The sequence below is a fragment of the Brienomyrus brachyistius genome, chromosome 10 (assembly GCF_023856365.1).
Source record: "Brienomyrus brachyistius isolate T26 chromosome 10, BBRACH_0.4, whole genome shotgun sequence".
NCBI lineage: Eukaryota > Metazoa > Chordata > Actinopteri > Osteoglossiformes > Mormyridae > Brienomyrus > Brienomyrus brachyistius.
Window position 1 is genome coordinate 24,509,279 of NC_064542.1, and position 21,901 is coordinate 24,531,179.

At 43.5% G+C, this 21,901-nt stretch overlaps 1 protein-coding gene and 1 long non-coding RNA gene across 2 annotated transcripts in view; one reads left to right on the plus strand and one right to left on the minus strand.

Moving 5' to 3' along the window:
• tsc22d3 (TSC22 domain family, member 3) overlaps window positions 1-21,901 on the plus strand; it is a 39,447-nt gene that overhangs the window by 13,027 nt on the left and 4,519 nt on the right. The gene's annotated exons all lie outside the window — the stretch shown is intronic.
• On the minus strand, window positions 676-1,525 carry LOC125751092 (uncharacterized). Its single transcript, XR_007400517.1, has 3 exons — window positions 1,115-1,525; window positions 1,021-1,067; window positions 676-973 (listed from the first exon to the last, which is right to left on the minus strand). It is a non-coding gene; the product is annotated as an uncharacterized LOC125751092 (long non-coding RNA).

Below are 21,901 nucleotides of genomic sequence, written 5' to 3' on the forward strand. Positions count from 1 at the left end.
CCCTCCACAACATATTCATGTCCATCCACACTGTCCATCCACACCCTTACCCCGGGAGGGTGCTGAAAGCTCTCCCTGATTTCAGAGTCGGAAATGCCCCAGCGCACATACACCCGCGAAATGATCTCATCATGGAAATTTTAATTGCAAGCTATTTGAAGTGGTCTTTAGATATCTGTGCGCAATATCTACATTCCAGATGGATTATTGTAAACACAGAAATCTCAGAATGCATTTTCCTCTTGCTTTGAGGTTGGTTTTCTTTTTATTTTTTGTTACCACATTTATTACAAAAGCCTGTAACAAATGACTAGGCATGAGAATCGGCAGAGAGCTGCTTATCGGAAACACCAGGCAGCTCAAAGGGGGACCTCCTATGGTTTAACAGGAAAACATGTCCTGCGAGGAGGCTTTGGTGTTTTAATGCCTATGGAGCCGTCTGGTTGCATGGTGAGAATCGTTACAGCCAGCCACGGCATTCATCTCCTCACTGAGGCTGGTCTGTGTCCTTCCGTTAGGAGGAAGGCCCAAGCAAGGCTCCAGTTTGGTAATTAAAGCCGGAGATTGCTAAGCGACAAGATTTATTTGTTCTTCTAAGCTCTTCATGGCTTATTTGTGGCTGTTCCATGCGGAGGAGAGAGTGAGATGCGGCAGCTGCCAAGTTCTTATGTTCACTCGCCGCTCTTTCTGGCACCCATCCAGAACAACAGTGGCATGGCCGGGCGGGAGAGAGTAGCAAACAAGACGTATCCTGTCTGCGACTTTGCCTGTTGTGTATCATATACAAATTGGCGTGACGACCAAAGTTGGATGAGATGGCACAGCGACGAAGGCACAGTGCTGGCAAGAGACAGACCCCATTATTATGTATGTCGAATTGGAAGAGTGTCAATCGAAGAGACAGAATCGGTGAAGAACTTTGTGTGTGGGCATAGTAATGTGAATAGCGGGCAATCACGTTTCCAGCAAAGACCTGGCATAGTAATGTGAATAGTGGGCAATCGTGTTTCCAGCAAAGACCTGGCATAGTAATGTGAATAGTGGGCAATCACGTTTCCAGCGAAGACCTGGCATAGTAATGTGAATAGCGGGCAATCACGTTTCCAGCAAAGACCTGGCATAGTAATGTGAATAGTGGGCAATCACGTTTCCAGCGAAGACCTGGCATAGTAATGTGAATAGCGGGCAATCACGTTTCCAGCGAAGACCTGGCATAATGTTGCCCAATAGGCTCCAGAGACAGAGGTTGCAGTGCCAAAGAAACCCAAGACACCAGCAGATGGAATGTGATGCAGGTCATTTTCCCCTCATACCTAGAGCCCAGCAGCCCCTCCCCAGCACAAATTAGCCCCTGTTGCCCAGGCTCTGAATGAGCCCCTGAACGGGTGGGTCACAATGACCCAATTGTATGATGAACATGTAGACATTTTAAATGCGAAGAACATTAAGGCAGTGACACTGGAAGCAGAGAGATTTGGTAGAATGACAGGCAGAGGTTTGGCTGGGGTGGGCGTCACATTATGGAAATGCCTGAATCTACTCAAATCCTTTCACTGAGCCTGATGAGGCCGATTGGGCCATCAGTGTTTTTCCCGCTCATTTTGGAAGCTCCTCAGTATTGTGCTGCGTGGCCCGTTTGGCCTTGAGCGTTGGATGACTCCACCCTTTGCCCTAAAAGGGAGCTGAGTGGCTTCGCTGGTTTCTGTTGCAGGGTGTGCAGTTGGCCACTCAACCAGCACGATCACTTCAAACAGGCTCTGCTGCTTCACCTGTGCCCAGGAGAGGCTTGAGACGTCCTAGCAGCCTGAGCTGGATTTAATGCAGTGACGTCACAGCCTGACTCATGTGTGCGCAGGTCTGAGTGACTGAGCACAATACTGAGCAAAATCATATTATCTTTCTGTTGATGTAAAACTGTGCTTTTATGTCTTTCAGTGTTAGCTTAGCCATTTTGAAAATCATCTCTAGACATCATCACAGTATTTGCAGGAACCCTCCAATAAGTTGACCCACACCCAGTTTGGCTAATCAATATAACATTGAGTTATATGATTGATTAAGTTAATTAACTGAGCTGGTGGTTAAATTTAACAGATGCGTGGAATAGCTGGGGTGACCCTGACGACGGCTTTCCCAAAGATACCCCTAACCTTTTGGATATCTCTTGTTACTTTTAAGTGTGTTACTGTTATTTTGTGTGTATTCAAATTGTGTTAACTGAGCAAATGTATGCTTAGTACCCAAATGAATAGCTTTAAAGTTTCTTTAAAGGCCTAAGACTTGCATTGTACAGTATGGCATGTGTAACTCCTATCCAAGTTTGGCTTATATGGCATTATAATCTGAATTTTTTGCCAATCTTTTCTCACATTGAAAAACCTTCTTCTGCCTTGTAGGAGAGAAAAAGGAGACATTTACATGCATATTTTAAATGCCATATAATTGCTCTACCTAGCAAATAATGTGTGAACATGATTGGTCGCTATCTTCCACCTAAATATAGTAAATATTCACTGGGATTTGAAGAAGAGGAGTTAAATAGATGGAAAACTCACACAGATGCAGGGGCTGCAACAGCTACTGTACCGAGCCCCCGGGATTAGGATGCTTGGCTTTGCACAGATGCACAGTAATATGGAAACAGATTATTTCAAAGACACATCAACAGAGTTACCTGAGCAATGATGTGATGCTGTCATATTCATACAGGATATGATAAACATTCCAGGCTTATCCCCTTCGTCTTGTGCAGGTGTCTGTACCAACACACACGAGCTCACTTACACAAATCGTTCCACAAGCTTTCTTCCTAGGTTTTAAGCTGAAGCTATCATACTGCCGAAGTTACTCTTTCTGTGTAACTTTCCTTTAACAATGCACCCCTGGGAGATAAAGGCTACTTTTTGGTTTCATTCTTCCTTGTCCTAACAAAAACAGAAAACGATGGTATTGAGATACTGGCAGAATCCATAGCCTGTATTTTTTTATTGTATTTGGTCAGTTATTTTAACAGCATAAGCAGATGCTTAGTAGTTGCTTTAGTTGTAATTATTTCTGTTTGCGCTAGAAGTGGTAATATAATTTAAACAATACAGCTGGATGCTTACCAAAATGATGCAGGTGAAGTACCTCTCTTAAGATCTAAAAAGCAGCTTCCATCCTGGGATTTGAGTCTGTGAGCTACTGCTTACTTCTATAATATGTTAACCTCAGTGAAGCCTCTGGCAATATTCGAAATCTGTTTCATGTTGCAAGGCATGTACAGCGTTATTAGACAACTTTATGTTCTATCCAAGGTGATGCATGCTGACAAATCTCGGATGTCTCCTCAGTGATTGACTGCCAGTTATAATGGAAGATTGATCTCAAAGTGGCTCACTTTGATGACCCGTTGAAAGTGCTGTGGTTTTTGCCGCTTTGTTAGCCCCTCCTCCTGCCCGGTTAGCCCCTCCTCCTGCCCGGTTAGCCCCTCCTCCCACCCTGTTAGCCCCTCCCCCCGCCTGGTTAGCCCCTCCTCTCACCCTGTTAGCCCCTCCCCCTGCCCAGTTAGCCCCTCCTCCCACCCTGTTAGCCCCCCTCCCGCCCAGTTAGCCCCTCCTCCCACCCTGTTAGCCCCGCCTCCCGCCGTGCCCCTGTCAGCCTATCAAGCTACAGTTTGCGGTAGAGAAACCTGTCTGTGTCCCTTTTGTTTTTTGAGGTTCACAGAGATTTGACTTCATTTGTTTGTCATTATCTTTTCACAGAATCTTTTTACACCATCTTGCCAATATTGTGTGTGATGTAGAAGTGTCATGGAAATACTTTTGTGATGAGCAGAGGGCAGTTCTTCCACATGTCTTTGTAATATAATATTAGGTCTTTGCTCACAGGTTTTGCAGAAATGATATGTGGATGTTCAGGTAAGAACATACTGCTTTGATCTAATATATCAACAAAGAACGTCTGCCTTGTTTCCTGCTTTGACAATGCATTTACTCATTCTGTTCCCAAACTACAAGGCCTCGCCTATGTTAAACACATGCAAATTATTCAAGTAAATTAAGTGTTCAAAGGCCTCAGCTCAGGAGGGCATCCAAATCTATAGGCATCATTCATAGAATTGCAACTCTATCAGCCAATACCTTTCAAGTTTAACAGTGTTACCATGGAGACCCCTGAAAGATGGTGCCGGAGGACCCTTGTGAGTCCTTGTTCCTCAGAATTAGCATTCGACAGACACCATCTCATTTCTTCTCTCATGCTTGGCTTGGTCTTATATTTCCTACAGTCCCAGAGCTTCGCTGGGGGCAGATTATGCTAAAACCTGCTCTAATAAGCTGATCCCTTGATAAGAGGCTGGGTTTGTTCTTTTTTCCGAATATCAGCACATTTCTCCTGTCACATCTCATGATACACAAATTATACAGCATTGCGTTTGCCAAAGAGCACGTTTGCTTCACCCCTTTCAGATGGCCATTAGTAAAAAAAAGTGGGTCTATACACACACACACACACACTCATATGTATATTTAATCCCAAGAAGCTTGTATTTCACATAGTAATGCAGAGAGAAATGGTGAATTTCAGATCAGAAATGGTGACAAAGAAAATTATAAAATGTATTAAGGAAAACAAGAGGCTATAAACAGTTGATTGGGAAACAGGAAAAAAAATGCACTGCTGTTTAAAAGCTGGCCGTTAGGCTGAGAAGTGAGGCCGAGTGCCAGATTGGATGCACGCAGTTCCACATTTTGCCCGATGAGCGGCTTAGCAGCAGTTTGTAGCCAAAAGACTGTGAGCATTTCAAAGCGGGTCCTCTAGCTTAGAAAGCAGCTTCCGCAGGAGGTGGGGAGCTCTCCCTTTCGCCTGAAGCCCACCAGCGCGGGGCTCCTGCAGACTGCTGCCGCGTAAATAATTTTAACATGACAGAGAAAAAAGAAGCCAGCGATAGCATAAGATCTCTATTTTGGAATGGCTTTCACGTAACTTTTTTTATTGGGGAAAAAAAAATAAATAAATGGTCCCGAGGTGATTGTGTTTTCTACAGTATACGTAAAGAACTGGGAGTACAGCCAAGTCCGCTATCAGAGGAAGCCTGACAGAATAACAGCTGCATGGGACCCCTCCCCCCCCACCACCCCCCTTCTCTTTTCATTTCCCTCAGTCGGCGTATCTTCTATCCCCGGGCCGTGCGCTTTTCTGGCTTCTCTCCGCTCGTCGCCCGAGGAAGCGTCCGGGCCCGACCGCGGCAGCTCTCGTACGCTGATGCAGCACTTCGTGGCCGGAAGCTCCACGATTAAGCCGGGTTGTGCTGAGCCGCTGCGTCGTAGCCGAGCTGCTGGATTCAGGATGACACATACCTGAGCCTTTGTACTCTGATACTTCAGTAGGGCTCTAGAGGAGGTCCGAAGGTGAACAGGGCACCTGTTTGATGGGTGACAGATAATGCAGTGTGTTTGCTGGCTGGCAGCATTGCTTTACATCTACCTAGCAGATGCTTTTATCCAAAATGATATGAGTTTTTTTTTGGAGAAAGCAGGTCAGACGGTCCCTAGAGCACTTGCGGGTTAAGGGCTTCGCTCCGGAGTGCAGTGGTGATGTAATTCTGCTGACCCTGGCAATTGGAGCGGTGACCCTCCAATCAGAGACACAGCCTTCTGGCTCACTGAGCCACACATCGCCGCTAATTAAGGAGCCGGGATGCACAAGAAACAGGCATCACTGTGATCAGCAGCAGCTTTAGTGTGACGTCAAAAGGGTGGACAAATATCTCTTAGGACATTATTTTGTTCACCACATTTGATGTGGCAGATTCGACAGTTGCCCTGTAACAAGGCATTATGATGTTGATAATGGTGGTTTATGTAATAACTCCAAATTGAATGATGATGATGACAATAATAATAATAATGATTATGATGATGATAATAATAGTAATAAGGTAATGTTGGAATGTACAATTATATTGTATTCTATAAATTTGTAACATTTTGTCAAGTTATTGCATATGTGGAATACAATATACATATTGCATTGTTACACAGTGTGTGACAACGTATTATATAATAACATTGCATTATGCGATGAAAATTTGTTACATTTTCTCAAGTTATTACATAGTGCTTTGTAACAGGCCCTGAGAGCCCTAGTTTCACATTTATATTAACATACATAAATATTTTAGGAACAAAGAAAATTAATGTAGTGTACAGCTCAAAACACAGCAGTAATTTGTAGAGGAAGGGAAATGTGATGGTTTGGTGGGTAACCCAGTATGACATTAAACAGAGGAATCTAGTGTCGCCGCTGCAGTAGCTCCGAGTCGCTGTTACTCGGAGTCTGTCTAAAAATAATCTTTCCTGTGTCAGCCACCCCTTATCCTGAGACGGGGGTCGTGCAGAGTCCCATCCTGTGCTTTGTCTGGCTCACATGCGTTCCCCGGCTCAGGTCACTATCGCCCAAATCTGATATAGGTGTCAGTCTTTGTAATCCATTTGGCAGGAAGTGATACTTTCCTGCGACTAGTCGTCCTCGGCGCATAGTGTAAACAGTAGCAGCTGTCGCAGACTGCCGACATGCAGACAACAGAGCGGAGCGCTGAATCAGACTAAACAGACTGGGCAAATTTCGGGAGGGTTGCGTGGGTCACGTACTCCACTTGTTGCCCTTTGAGACACCACCCTCTACTGAGTATATCTGCTTCATCTGCACCAACTCACAAGGGAATATAGGCACAGTGAGATTAGTGGGTGATGGGTCTGGTGTCAGATAGGGCATCGATCATGAAACCAAGGGCACCATGATGCGGGAGAACGTACATATGGTTGTTTATTTGTTTCCCTAAATCACCTACAGTATCGAGTGCAACGTCTCCTGTTCGACCTAAACATTCAGTTTCTAGGGCACAGTTTCACACTTTAACATTGTGAGAAAGTCACAATTAAGATCTCGACAGGAACATTACCAGATCTGGCCTGCTAATGTCCTTGTTCAATAGGAACAAAACCGGAAAATGGTTTACGCTCTATCAAATAAACATCTTATTTTAAGGGCAAGGCAGTGGAAACAGGCTGAGATTTATTATGACATTTCAAGTCGTCATACTTGTTTGTCCTGTTTACATCTCATTTCGGCAGATTCTGCTACCCCCCAAGAAATGGAGCAGTAATATATGACTTTCGGTGGGGTTCATAACATCCTCATGTCCACAGTCACATGTAAACAACCTCATTTTAAGTATTGCGTTGGTTCCTCTCCGCTCCTGCTCAGGATGTGCATCAAAGCTACATCATGCCAGTCTCCCCTTCCTTCCACCCATCCACTGCTATTTTAAACTCCAGACTGAGACTTTATATAACTATAATGTTTTTGATCACCCTGCTTGAACCCTGATAACCCTGATTCTATACATGACGTTCAAGGCTGAACTTATGCATGGGTGAAGCTGGACTATAGCCTAAGGCCCTGAGTTACATACTGTAGGGCCTCACTTATGATTTTCTTTGGTTTATAGCAGCATTTTATGCTTTAGGTGGGGCCACAATGATGACTTTAGCCCAAAGGTCCCCATCCCGTTAGTTTCAGCCCTGATGATGTTATAGCGGATTAACTAAAGGAACAGAAGATGTCTCCTCCCCTGATGAACACCCAAGTGACAGGCTCAGCATTGTGTAACTTCCTTAAGAGGTGATCACACCTATTCTGAGATGGAGAAACACTTTCCAAAACTGTGGATAATTCTTACATCCAACAGAAGGAAGAATTGCTATAGATCTTAATTCCAGAACATCTGCAGAAATGCTACAATTGTTGAACTGTGCAAATCACAGATTCAGCGCCTATTTTTTGTATATATCGTGATTTTGCATCAATTAAGACATTTCTTAAATGTTGTTTTTGCTGCATAAAGTATATTTATATTTTGTAACGGGAATATATAATTATACAAATAATTTTGAAATGGTGACGCTTGCAGCTAGCTAACTTCTCGATTACTGTCAGTTTTATGGTATAACTGCTTTAGTGGGGGCCAGTTTTTACAATGCACTGCCATTGTCATTGTTTACATTTAGATCGAAACTCCAGTAGAATTTCCTCCAGCGACAGAAAAGAGGTCAAGACTGGTTAGATAATTATCTTCAGATTAAAGTCCTCCTTCACTAAAGTCCTCCTTCACTACAGCCCCACAGGTGTAAACAGGAGGTAATGGCCACAGACATTTCTGACACAGCTACACATTAATTTTGATAGTTTTTGCATTCTTTGCCACCTTAACGTCAACCTTGGCTGTCAGTGCTAATGTAAATTTTGGTTTTGTTTACACTCAGGTAGTGGTGTGGATATTCATTGAAATTCAGGGAACCACCCATGGGTAAACGCTGTATTTTTAAGTGCTAGGTAACTGGGAATCTTATATTAGTGGGAGCGAGGCCTCGTTTCGTTGTTTGCCCGCGGTGAACGTGACAGGCTGCACACCTCTACCTGCCCTGAGTGCCCTGCGAGTACCTGTCCCCTGGGTCCTGTCCTCTGAAGCGTACCCAGCCTCGCTCCCCCATCTGACACGGTGGCTGCCACAGCAGGTGAGAGAGGGCCAGACTGCAAGCAGGCTGCTAGCACAATAGCGTGTCGTCCTGGCTCCACCCACGTGGGGCGTCTGCATATTCTTATCTTACATATCGACCACAGAGGTCTTGGTACACTTCGCCTCGCTGCTGTGGTACAGTACACTCCCCCCGCCCCACCAACTCCTGTTTTCACTCACCATGTTTTTGATTCAAAATCTGGATTCCACAGATTAATATTACTGCATTTATATACAGTAATAATGCAGTTTCTTAAGAGTTTTATTTTGTTGCAAATAAAAACTTAATAGAAATTTTAAGAAACTGAATTGCTGATGCAATTGAAATTGGTATATAATATAAAAATCATTCGTAAGAGGCTTTTGGTGTTTACATGCAGTGCAGTGGCAAGATAATCCCATTCTGAAATTCCACTTACATACAGTACTGTGCAAAAGTCATATAAACAAGGCAATGTTTTCAGCTATTTATCTGGGGTTTGTTTCCCAAAAGCATAGTTACTAATGCTGTTAGAAACTTACATGGAACCATGTAAGTTAATGGTTCCACCTGTGTAAATTATTAATGAGAGATTTTAGGAAACATACCCCTGGACAGAAAGGGTATATTTGCTCACTGATTGTAAAAAAACACAATTTCTTCGCTCACTTAATTAATTAACTATCATAAATTGACAAATAACTCGATGGGGTATTGATTAGCCAAACATGGTTCGGTAGTGGCCTAGTCAAATTAGGGGAATACTGAATGGTTACTGCAAACACTGGGGTGACTTTCGGGGGGGAGGAGGGGAAAATTAAATGGAAAATTAAAGCTGACACATTTTCGTGGACCTCATGTCAGTTTCACACAACTGTGAAGATCATTAAGCATAATTTACATACCTATCATTGCCCTGCCTCTCACCAATAATTTCTATATTATATAGTGATTTCATTATTTGGAGTCTGGAACAGCAAGCTGCAGATGAACTTAACCTCGTAAATCACGCGCCATGGATTACGGCCCTCTGGTGCAGCGGCGTGTCTCCACACGCCCTTGCGGCGGCCGAACGCGCTCCAGCTAGCGCCTCCCCTCATAAATAATTAGCACTGCCCTGTTGTCGCAGTGCTTTCTCCCTGGAACATTGTGTTCCCGGCGTGCGGAGGAGGGCTGAGAGGGCACGCACGCACACACGGCCGTGCCGAGGGCCTCCCCAGAGCATGCGCGCACGTCTGCGATACTGCTCCAAATGCGCGGCCAGTCCTACTATCATGCAGTTGGTTTCTAACGTGCACACAAATAAATCATATTTGCCGTCTTACTGCTAACTATTATAACTTCATTTTAATCCAAACGGTAGCTTAAGTCCCGAAAGCACATTGTCCTAAACTGAAGGCCATTGCTAAGTCTGATTGGGATGCTAGCTAGTTAGGTATTTCTGGGAGATTGTAAAACAGAACTGATTAAAACAGTGTTGCACTATAAGTAAATATAATGCTACTAAGCTATAAGGCCGGTGGTGTATCTTTTTATGGTAACTGTATTTCATAACCAGGCTACTTTTACTTCAAATGGTGATGACATATCGCAGTCTACAAAGATGCCTTATGAAACAGAAGGAACGTTTTTCAGCTTGTCGTATGTATAGACGATGCCTCTTGGCTGAACTTACACAGGGCAGGATGCCAGCAGAACATATCTTTATTTACTTGCTGCTTACTTACCCCAGTGCTCCCAGACCTTAGCGTACCTCAGTGATTATGACGTGGTCGACTTTCGCAAGAGGAGAGATTTTTTTTTTTTATGTCACTGAACTAGTATTGCTGGTCCCTCGCTCAGTCTTTGGTAGAATGTGACACGATCCACCAAGCTGAACTGGATCTTCATTCTTTAGTTATGATTAAACAGAGGGTGTGAAAAGAAATATCGTCTGCTACAGATTTTAAGGCTGTTCACAGCTTTGCCTCAGTGGAAAGACAACCATCGCCAATAGTTTGCATTTTCCCATTTAGCTAGCTAGTCATATATTTTTTATTTATTTACCTGGTTTTCAAGCAAAGCCAATACGCAAAGCCATCCTGGGGGGGGGGGTATATTGCTGGATGAGGATTTGAACCAGCAACTTTTCCAGGCATGAGCACACTTCCATAACAATTAGGCCACCACTGCCCCTAAAGTTCTGATAAAGGTCTCTTGGAAATTATGGACATTTATAATGGATTCAAGCATCTCTTTAACAAATTTAAATGATTTATGACAAACAGCTAAAGCAGAAGCTGGAGTCACTGTGAACATGAATGCATTTATGAAGTGTTTTCTGCCCATAAGAATTTACAGAGAAGAAAGTGAATTGTTTCTGCACTGCATGACATCTTTGAACTGCCATCAAAGCAATTTCAAAGTCATTTTGAATCTTCTAAAAGACACTGTTTGCACAGGGGGGCTGCATTATTCGTGCCCCTCCCGAAATTGTCTATCGGTTGAGGCCACGTTCCCGTCTGAGGTTCTCTATTAAACAGACAAAGTCAGTAGAAAAACAACAGGATGCACCACACCAACACCACATTAGAACCGGAACCTGAGCCACAGAACCGTACTGATGGGCAGAGAATTATGAGCCTGGCGTTCACACATTTTTCCCAGAATTACCCCCGGCGCTCAGTATACCACCACACAGTCGGGGCTCCGCTGCATGTACTGACGCGTCGCTAGGCCATGTGGTTCTCTGCAGCAGAGCTGTGAGAACCTGCAGGTTGCCACTCTGGGCAATGGGCCGGCCCCACCCAAACCTCCAGCACGTCCAGGCTCCGACCGAGCCAGAACCCCGCTGCTCTGAGCTCAGCTGTTGGCCTTTGAAGTCAGGAGAGCCTGAGCTTGGATAAGCCCTCCCAATGCAAACTCCAAACAACTTTATTAAATCATATCTGCAATCCCAGCTGCCCCCGCAATTCAGTGGTTTACCTCTGTTCAGGCAATAATGGTAATTACAGCAGTAATCATTGAATAAATCCTGATTAAACTGGGTTTTTGGACAGCTTTGCTCCTTTCAGCCCCCTAGGTGTGTTCCCCGGATCCGTCAGCACTCAAAGCGCTGTTGTTAGTAGCAGCGTAGGGTGTCCCAAGGCTAACATCTTCAGGCTTTCAAAATGAGGCTTGCTTAAGATAAGAGTTGACGGTGGATCAGGACAAAGCGGGAGACTCAGCAGGGGAGAAGAACACATTCCCTGAGAGGAAGGACGGCACCCACAAGTGCCTTTCCATCTGACTGTTAGCATAACGCTGCCGTCACAGCAGGGCCCGCTGCCCCCCCCCATTCCCCCCACTTTGCTGCCCCCCCCATTCCCCCCCGCTTTGGTGTGCCTCGAGGTCATTGCGTAACAGTGGGCATCGATCAGAATGGCCCTTGACCAGTGGCACGTAAATAATGGGGGCTGACAGTTTGGGGGGCTCAGAGAAAAACAATGCATTATTAATTAGTCCCATCCACAGGAGAAACCCGTTTTGCATGGGGGGGCAAGGGGGGGGTGTTCAGTGGGCAGGTTTTCGGCAACATGCCAGGTCTTCATTAGCACGCTGGTGAAAGAACATGATGTACTTTGCTCCAGTTCTGCAGTTGCGCGCTGCTACACGCGACACGCTTTTCTTTCCCTCTGTGTCCTAAGCTGAGTTTTTTTTTTTGCAGACCAGCGACCCTGATTTGAAAAATTTTCCCTTAAACTGAACTACACCATAAACACGTCTTTGAACAGATTACCGGGGGCAGACAGGAAGAATATTAAACAGAATGTGGCGGCCTGATTTAGATATTAGCGATTACAATCTTTGCATTGCTGCAGGCAGAGAGCAATCAGTTGAAAACCCCGTCATGGTTATTTGCTTTACACTCTTATAGTGGTTTCAGAATTAATAGACAAATAGTGCTGGACTGTAGCTCTGGGACAAATAAATAGAATTTGAATAATTGGTGCTATATTTTTGGTGGTTATTGTACCAGCAGCATCGCCAAGGCTATAAAAGCTGTTATAGACTGTCAAAGGCTTTCATTCAACAGTGTGGTTTGTTTGTTAGCTATAGCTATCAGTGAAGCGCTAGGTAGAGTAGGCATGGTGGTCTTTGGCTGTTTGTATTCCGTTCCTCTCACGTCTCAGTGACCCATGTGGCAATATCAGGTCACAAACCCTAGCAGAGGAACTGACGTGGAGCCAGTACATTACAAAAGGAATTACAGTGCAATGGACTCTGCTCTCAAAAAGAAGAAGGTATGTACCTTATTCCTAGGGCCTGGGCAGCTACAAAAGGATTACAGAGCAACGCCTCTGAAAAATGGAACATCGGGAGCATTATTTAGCTGTGTAAAAGGTGGCAACATCTAATTAACGATGCATTGTTTTGCATAAATGTCTGTTTGGCTTTTCAGTGTCTACTGTCAGTCAAATGTCAAAGCTTTGTCACAAGCCCAGTAGCAGAAGCATTGCATCACCTTTGCTGTGAGTGAAGCCTACGTCCTGCTGCGTTCAGATAAGTGTAGGATTTCGCATCCTCATTAGTCCCATTGGCTCCTTACGTCTGTTCGCCTCTCAGAGGCCTCTGTTCAGAATCTGTCTGGTAAATGTGGTGTGAGTGGGCACTGGGAAACGACAATGTATGGCACTGACCCGTGTGACCTTTTGTTCTGGCGTGTTGCTCTCGCTCGTCAGCCATTTACCGCGTCTTCCTTGGGGTGTTGGGCTGCACAATTTTATGCTTTTCAGGTTGCATTGGATGAATGGGCCACAGAACAATGTCGAGAGATTTACTCGGGGAAGCCAGCGAATTTTTTTGTGGCTGGTTTACCGGAATATTCATATATATCCATGGAAACTGCAAACCCACTGCTTCCCACTGCTTATAAACTGCAGTTTTTTTGTGCTAATTATTTGTGTGGCAGGGAGCGCTTGTGGCCTTATGCCAACTACCCTGCGATGCAGATTCCGTTTCATGTCCCCACGAAATCGCAGTTTAATCCATGTGCCAGGGCTCCCATTGTGTTTATAATGGTGTGTTTCGCCACATCGCTGCTGAGATGCCATCCAGAGGAGGCTTGGGAAAGATTACGTAAGCTTGCAGAATGAAGTCGGCTCTCCACTGGAGCAGTCTGACTGAAGACAACGTATTTCCACTTGCATTGCGTGGCTCTTCGGGTTGGATGTCGGCACGGCGAAGGAGGGCCAGGCTTTCGTTTCCTCTGCAGTTGGTCTAAGTTTAGCCATAAATGTGGATGTTCACTGTACCAGTTAATTTCGTGACAATTTTATGACAATTCTTGGTATAGATGGTAGTTAGCATTAGTGAATGTCATGCAACCATGGAGGTTCCCACCTACCAGAGATATCCGATAAGCCAGTATTTCTCCTTGTGCATTGAATGAACTTTGCTCAGTGTAATATATGTAGCATAATGCACCTGAAATTTAATTTATCAAACTGCACAAGAGAGGTGGTATTATCCAAATTATCATTGGCTTCGGTAAAATATAATATAAGAAAATAAAATTCAAAATAACTGATATCTTCACTTACACTGGTATAAATAAATACGGTTCTTTAGGAACACTCCTGTTGTTTATTGTTAATACATACATGCAGCGATTCGAGGGCCCACATGTGAGGACATTCCTCCCTGTCCTCAAAGCCCCTTGGTCAGGCTACAGCAAAGATACAGCATCTGCGACCACGTCGCAAATTTACTGCAATTAATTTCTGAGAAAAATTGTAGGGCAGCCAGCGCCCCATTCAAACCTGTGTGAAATTGGCCCTTTATGTGTCCAAGGGACATTCCTGAAGCAGCCTGATTGGACTTCAGGAAGGCTTGCGGGTCTGCGACGGCTTTAGCTGCCTACGGTGACGAAGAGGGTAGCGTGGGACAGAACGATGACAAAGCGGTAAAATGAGCCCTTGTCATGGTTCTCGCGATTTTGACGAAACAAAGGAGATGTTGCTTAGAAATTGAGGATGTGTTGAGCAAACACGACAAGGACAGGGACCAGCGTCACGACCACTGACGTGACTGTAAGGCAGCGTGAAAATCTGCCCTTTGTGCTGAAGCAAACAAAAGCCAGTGAATGTCTCGATTTTCTCACAATCACTTATAGTTCATTTATAGGATTTTGCTTATTTAAATTTTTCATTTAATCGGGTTGATCATTTTACTATTTATTTCACATCATCTTGACATGAATCGAGCGTTGGCTCTGGTGCTGTTAGCGGGTTAGCGGAGGGAAGCTGCCATTCGGGGTGTTCTGTAAGTCCAGCCCAGGTGAGGACACACTCCAGGCTTGTTTGTGGAGCTATTGGTGTGACCGGCAGCTCACTGGGTTGCCATAATGGGTGGAGGCCCGGAAATATGGCACTGACAAGGTGTGGGCACTTGTTTGCACAGGTAGGCAGGCAGTGCGGTTTCCTAGGTATTAAAATAGGGCCTTACATAATCGTCTTTTCGTCTCAGACAGCTGGAACATCATTGTCTGGACATTCACAGAACGAGTGTTCTGCTGATAAGATAATTGCACAGGCTTGCTCGCCTACATGCCTGCTCACAAGGACGTGTGTCTTATACAGGTACAGCTAATCACAAGCTTTGGACCTTGTAGTGAAACAAACACGTGCCTTTAATAGGATATTAAATTACAACATTAATACATTTTTAAATAGTTTGCCTATATTTTTTACAGGGCTTAGTATCTGTCCCTTCCTTGTATGGCGAAGTCATGCGAGGCTTCACGCTCCGCTGATTCACGCCTCTGAAACTGGAGAGTGCGTGTCACACCGAATTGAGGATCCTCTGGTCTTCTTCAGCAGGCTGATATGTCCTTCGCAGGAGCTGTCAGCCCAAGACACCCTGGCAGAATTAAAATACTCCCTCCTTGCTTGACTGATGCTGCTTTTGTGACTCCTCACTAACAGCCCACACACTGGCATAAATAGCTCAGCTATAAAGTTGACTGACAATGGAGGCTCACATACAGCACAGAGTCTGCACATGGAACATTCCAGTTTGCTGAATAACACCTTGGAGTTTATACTGTATTATGGAGTCATAATAATGAAATGCACTAAACCAACCAATAACCCACATCCTCAAGTGCTTGCAATCTTAATGGAGCCTGTACTTGTTGCTGTAGGTTATGAACTTGGCAAGCTTTAACATACCCCATCCTGTTCTCCTTAAGAAACACACGTGTAAACAGGCTGTGGGGTCACAGAACCTCTTGCCCAACCGTGAAATGATGCCTCTGTTGCTCACAAGTGCCCAGGAGCCTTTGGACACAAGCATAGAGCCCTAATAGACTGATCTACACACCAGCCCATAGAATTGAATTGGATTTGTTTCTACCTCATAAAACACCTTTTCATACAGGGGGAGGCCATAATCTGCCAATTGATGACTTCATAATTGCAAATTATGGTTAGCAATCACCTTCTAATTATTTCTGTTCAATGTACTTGAACAGAGAAAAAGCCTTATTGTATTATTGGACAGGTGTGGTTCTCAATGTCATGGACAGTCATAGAACTTATTGAGTGCAGCCTTCACTGTATTAGTAATTAGTAAGAAGGACACTGTCAGTGGTATAATGCTTGATCTTCTTTGTACTCGTGCTGTTGCCAATGGTACAAAGCCTTGTAGGGAGGGTGTGGATGTCCTGCAGAGGCACAAAGACAGGTAATCAGTGCACGCATTCAGCTCATCCCCTCCTTGTTCGCAGGCATTATAAAAAGTGAGTATTCCATTATAAATTGTTCTCTTTCGCAAACCCACCCAGACTCAGATTTCGGACTTTTCATTATGGTCATTTTCACCCCTGTCCTGAATGATGTTCCCGGTCCTCCTCCCAACCCCATGTCACAGAGCTCTGCTCATTGTGCCCCTTTACAATCATTCTGACTAGCCTGCTTTTCATACATTACACTTTACAATCAGATGCAATACTTAAGTCCGACATGACTAAATGAGAAATCTGTCAGAATTAATATCCTCACCACATACACACGTGCCAAGTATCTACATACTAATACGCACAGCCAACAATTGCATTGCTGCTGAATAAACGTAATGTCATGCTCAGCACCCTTCATATTTTAGCAAAGTTCTGTAATGCTTTACATTAACTGCACTTTCACGGTGTTTTTATAATGTACTTGTAGAGCATTCAGTGCACCTTCATAATGCATTCATAGAACATTCAGTGCACCTTCATAATGCATTCATAGAACATTCATAAGCCGCATGGATGTATACCTTAACATCCTAACATACCTCAACAGCTTTAATATATAGAAAAGGTGTTACTCAAAATTCATTGGCTTTAGAAGCTCTGAACTTTAGGGAAATGCCGAATTGCAGCTTCCACAGAGCAGTGTGTAGGTTGTGTATACCAAAAAAAAAAATCTGTGTTTTCTATAAGAGGAACAACTACTTCAGATAGTGTGTTTATGTGGAATTGTGCATATTTTTCAATCTGTAGCTTGGAAATGCTTTAAAAATAGTTTCAACATAGTGATCTGGCTCAACTGCGTTACAACACAAAAGTGCGTAACTACATCATCCCTTAGAAACCACAGATGAGGTAAGCAGACAATGCTCCTAGATTTTACTTCGGTTTGTATAAAGTATTTAATATTTCTTTTAGAACATGGAAACATTGATCAGGAGGGTCCAGAGGCGGTCCTAGGCAGGATAGAGCACAAAGCAGAAGGACTCCCTGGATAGGATGTCGTTCCATAAGAGGGCACACTTCCACCTAGACAGAAGATGAAATAATACATCTAAACAGGCTCTACACACCGCAACCCTTTCCAAAGTCAAAACTATATCCATTGAGCTTTTTTTTACTCACTAATGTTTCGGCCTATATTCTTAGATCCCTCAGAATATTCAATGGAACCGTGTGCAAAGAATTTCCACTGACAAAACAAAAATGCAAAACAAATCCATGGTGCAGCAAATGCATGCATGGTGCAAGTGTGAGGAATTGAGGCTGGATATGTATGTAATGCACACCTGAAACACACACCTGTAATTCACACCTGGTTCTTATTTGCATTTGCAAGGACCTTATTATTTGAGTTAGAACACTTTAGCTCATGGTATCATATGTACATAGTATCGGGGGAGTTTCCTGCTGCCTTAAGAACTGTCCTGCTTCTGGGCAAGATGACTATAGTTGTTGACAGTTGAGTTGTTGATAAGAACAACACTACTGGTGCACATGAGACTTTTGGGTCACCGTATTTCCATGGCTATTTCAGGTCGTCGTTCCACAAGGTGTCAGTAAGCAGATGATGTTCAGTGAAATATCTCTCTATGCTTTCAGAGCGAAATGAAAAAAGGAAAAAAAAACACTTGGTAGTGAAAGCAACCTTGTGTCTTCCTCCTCCTCCCCTTCGCACGGGGGGCCTCCCCTTAACCTCTTCACTCTGCCCAGCTGGCTGGGGACCCTTCTGTCCTGGTAGTTGTCCTTCATCCAGCATCTGATGCACTGATCGCAGAGTCAGCTATGAGCTACCAGCCTCCCTACTCCCCTAGTCTTTTCAAAAGGAGGGATCGGTAAGTTCTTGCATAAACCAGGGCAGATGGGACTCATTTTGCTGACAGGTGTTCACTGATCGTGGCAGATCACTCATTATCGCGATTGTGGCAATTGTGTGGTTGGGTCCGAATGGTGGTCAGCTTGTGATTACATGCTGTGCAGTGGCTATATGCTGTTCTGCTCCACAAAGATGTAGCTGCATTTATTCGACAAGTTCTTCTGTATGCTGTTGGATTATCATGGCGAGACAAAGTTAAAAGAAGGACAAGTGTTGACTTGTTTTCAGACGACACTAGGCAGCAATGTGTGTTTCAAGGACGTCTGTCAGTACAATGAAATCTAACTGTCTTTGTCATTTACTTATATGTTAAGTTAGCGTTCAGGATTATCAGATTGCTAAAGGTCTGCCTACGAGCTCCAATACATCGTATTTTAATATAACCATGGCAAAATATAATGAATTTCAGATTTTATTATTTATTCCGATTCTAAGTAGGTTCTAAGGCTGAGGAATAAGTGCGCATTACCTTATTCTTTTTTATGTCAAAGTGCATTTCTAACCAGTGCTCTCACAAATCTGCTTATATGATTTTTTTATTGACTAAAGCATAATAGACCATGTGGATAAAACACATGGGCTTGCATCAGAGCATGTCCTGGGCTGCTGCAGACCTACCGTCTTAAACTCTATCACCGTGCCGAGCCCTTACTGTTATGTAAGACTAAAATGCCTGATATGCATAAATTATCAGTCAAGGATTTTTTTTCTAGCATTATCTAACAAGCAATATATTTCCTGAGGCACTTCATACACATTTTAATCAGCTATAAGAGCAGAAACAGGAAAACCACTAAATATTTACATTATTAAATGAAAGCCTAGATGTTGGTAATCTATTGCATTAATACTACAATCCTGTTTTTTTACAATACCTTCAGTCTGTCAACATTCTGAAGAAATTCCATCGAGATGGAGTATTTCTTTATTACACTTATGTCATACTTTATGGCTAGTATTTACTGCAAAATGTTTTATTGCAGCGATAATAATATCTCATATGATAGTACTTTCATGGCAGTCTCTGAACAGACTGTTGTGCATTTTGTATTTTGTAGGAGTGGTCTGGATACAGAAGACTGTGTGTTAGAAGCTGTCCCCACCAGTCTTTGGTAGGACAGTAGCACACTGCTTCAGTATTCCAGTGATCCCTCTGTATGGCGCTTGTACCTTTGATATGTTCATTTGTCATGCAATCTCACTGCAAGTGGGTTGTAATCCACTGGGTTGCGTTTTGGGCTGTGCCCGACCCTGCCCTGGCCACCCTCCATGCACATATCTCTGAAAAACAAACACAGTTTATCTATTGAATACTAAAATATTTTCCTTTCTGGACTTTTCTTTCTGCCGGAATTCTTCCACGTGGGAACCTTGCGGAACTGAGTGTCTCAGCTGCCAAGAACAGTGAACAATAGTTGTTTTCTAGAACAGACTGAAGGAGATGTCAGGAGGTGAAAGCTAGCCATAACTGTTACTGGACCAGGGAGGTTTGTAGGAAGTCTGAGAACACCTGAGGATAACAGACGGGTACCAAGCACGGGGTGGGGGAGGGGGGAGGCAGGGCCGGAGACAATGGCACTCTTCATAATGGATCAAGGCCCTGCAACAGTGAATCCTTTTGTCTGATTTTGTGTCCTGCCTGTACCCTGGACAGAGCATCCTCTGTCAGCAAAGGATCATGGGACAGTGATGGCAAAATGACTTTATGAAGTCATTGGAAATGAGTTTATGAAGTTTCAGCGTTTGTACGATTTGCAGTTGTCCGTTCACTTATGGATCTTTGAATTTATGATTCCGCAACAAAAATGCACAGAATGTAAACATACAGTGACAAATTCAGTTTTGTAGTAGGTTATGTTATAGGAAAACATGGACTGAATGCCAGTTAGTAATGCACTGGAAATTAACTGGAAATTAACCTACAGCAGGGTTTTCTCAACATACTGGCATAATAAATAATTGTGTTTCTACTTTGGTACGAACAAACAAACAAAAAATATGCTACAAATTGTTTATACATGTAATCAATGTCATCTTTTAAATCAGCTAACCACAGAAATTGCCAGGACAAGCTAACATACAAAAGAAGTCATTTTGTGCACCATCCTCTTTTGTAAGCACAGACAATGATTTTGGTCATTGGGTTCCATGATTTACTGTGGATGGTAGAAGAGGCACGATATAGGAAAACAATGTAGTTTCTGTGTCAGCAATCAGGACTCGTATGGTGCTGGGTACCAATTACGATTTTGACCACAGATATGTTCAGGATAATGTTTTTTATAAGTGTACGATTGGAACAAGATTGTTTTAAAATTGTTCCACCAGCCGAGCCCGATGCAGTGAGACCGCAGTTATGTGAACAAGTCGAGGCAAAGCACATGTCGCGTGTCAGCTTCGACAGGTGCGAGAATGTAATGTATAATTTTCAACTTTGAACATCTGTCTGATGCATCATATTGAGAAGTGATAATGTTTTCGGTACAACCCCTTTAATGAGGGGAAGCAGTATCATAATATAAATAATAATACGAATAACAATAATAATAATCCTAACAAAAACAATAGTGGTCCATAAGCACTATGTGCTTTGGATCCCTAATAATATGCCTGACGGGATGGATAATTCAGCGTAGTAACAGACATCTCTGTTTAATCAGGAATGTACCAAATAAAATCACCACACGGTGAAAAAAATCCGATTTTCTGCCATTTAAGGTCAATTTAAGTCAGATGAGCTATAAATGGGTTGATATTTTGCATCAGCAGGTTTTAGAGTCCAATCTGGGGGATTTAGCACACAAAAGCACGTCTGTTTCACCCCGGTGGGAATGCGGGATGACCACTCCAGCTACTTCGGCATAAAATTTTATGGGCTCAGCTTGTCAGAGTACTCCATCAACTTTATGCCCTGATGTCTTCACAAACTGCTCTCGGTGCTCATACCTCATCACCTCCTTGTGTACTGTGTGATTTTCATGTTTGGTAGCTGCTTGCCTTAACGAGACTGACACCATCATCAAACATCATAAAACCCAACAGCATGGGCAGAGGTCCTGACCTGGGTCATGTTTACGCAGCCCGTGCCGTTAACCAGTGTGCAACCAGCACTCCATTCTACCCCATGGCATTGCCTCATACCCCTAACGTTTACCTTTAGCCAGCACTAATAATAGATACCTTATTGGTCCCTATGGAGAAATCCCTAATACATGCCTCCCTCTACATGCTCTTTGTAGAGTAAGCAGTCTGTAAAGGGCAGCCACTGTGAAGGGGCACCCAAGGAACTGGGGGTTAAGGGCCCTGCTCAAGGATCTGCAGACGTGCTGAGGTTGGGTTTAAACTGCCGACCTTCTGGATACAGGCACACACTGCCCCTTGATATACCCACTACAATATAACTGATAGCAAAAATATACTCAGACAACCTGCAAATTCTAATGACATTCTAATGAGATTTATGCACATTCACATAGTCAGACACCTTTACTCAGTTGATACTAATCTGAAACATTCAAATAGTTTGGTTTCTCTGTCCCTTTATGATAGAGATCTGTTTGCTTTGTATAATAATGAATAAGGATGACGTTAATTCTAAAAATAATGTTATATGTGCTCTGGTTAGCAGTTGAGGTCATCATTAATAAGATCGTTCACAACCTTCCATAAATAACATTTGTGAATTAAGCACTTTGGTTCAGGGAGGTTTGACTCAGAACCAAAGCTTTGCTG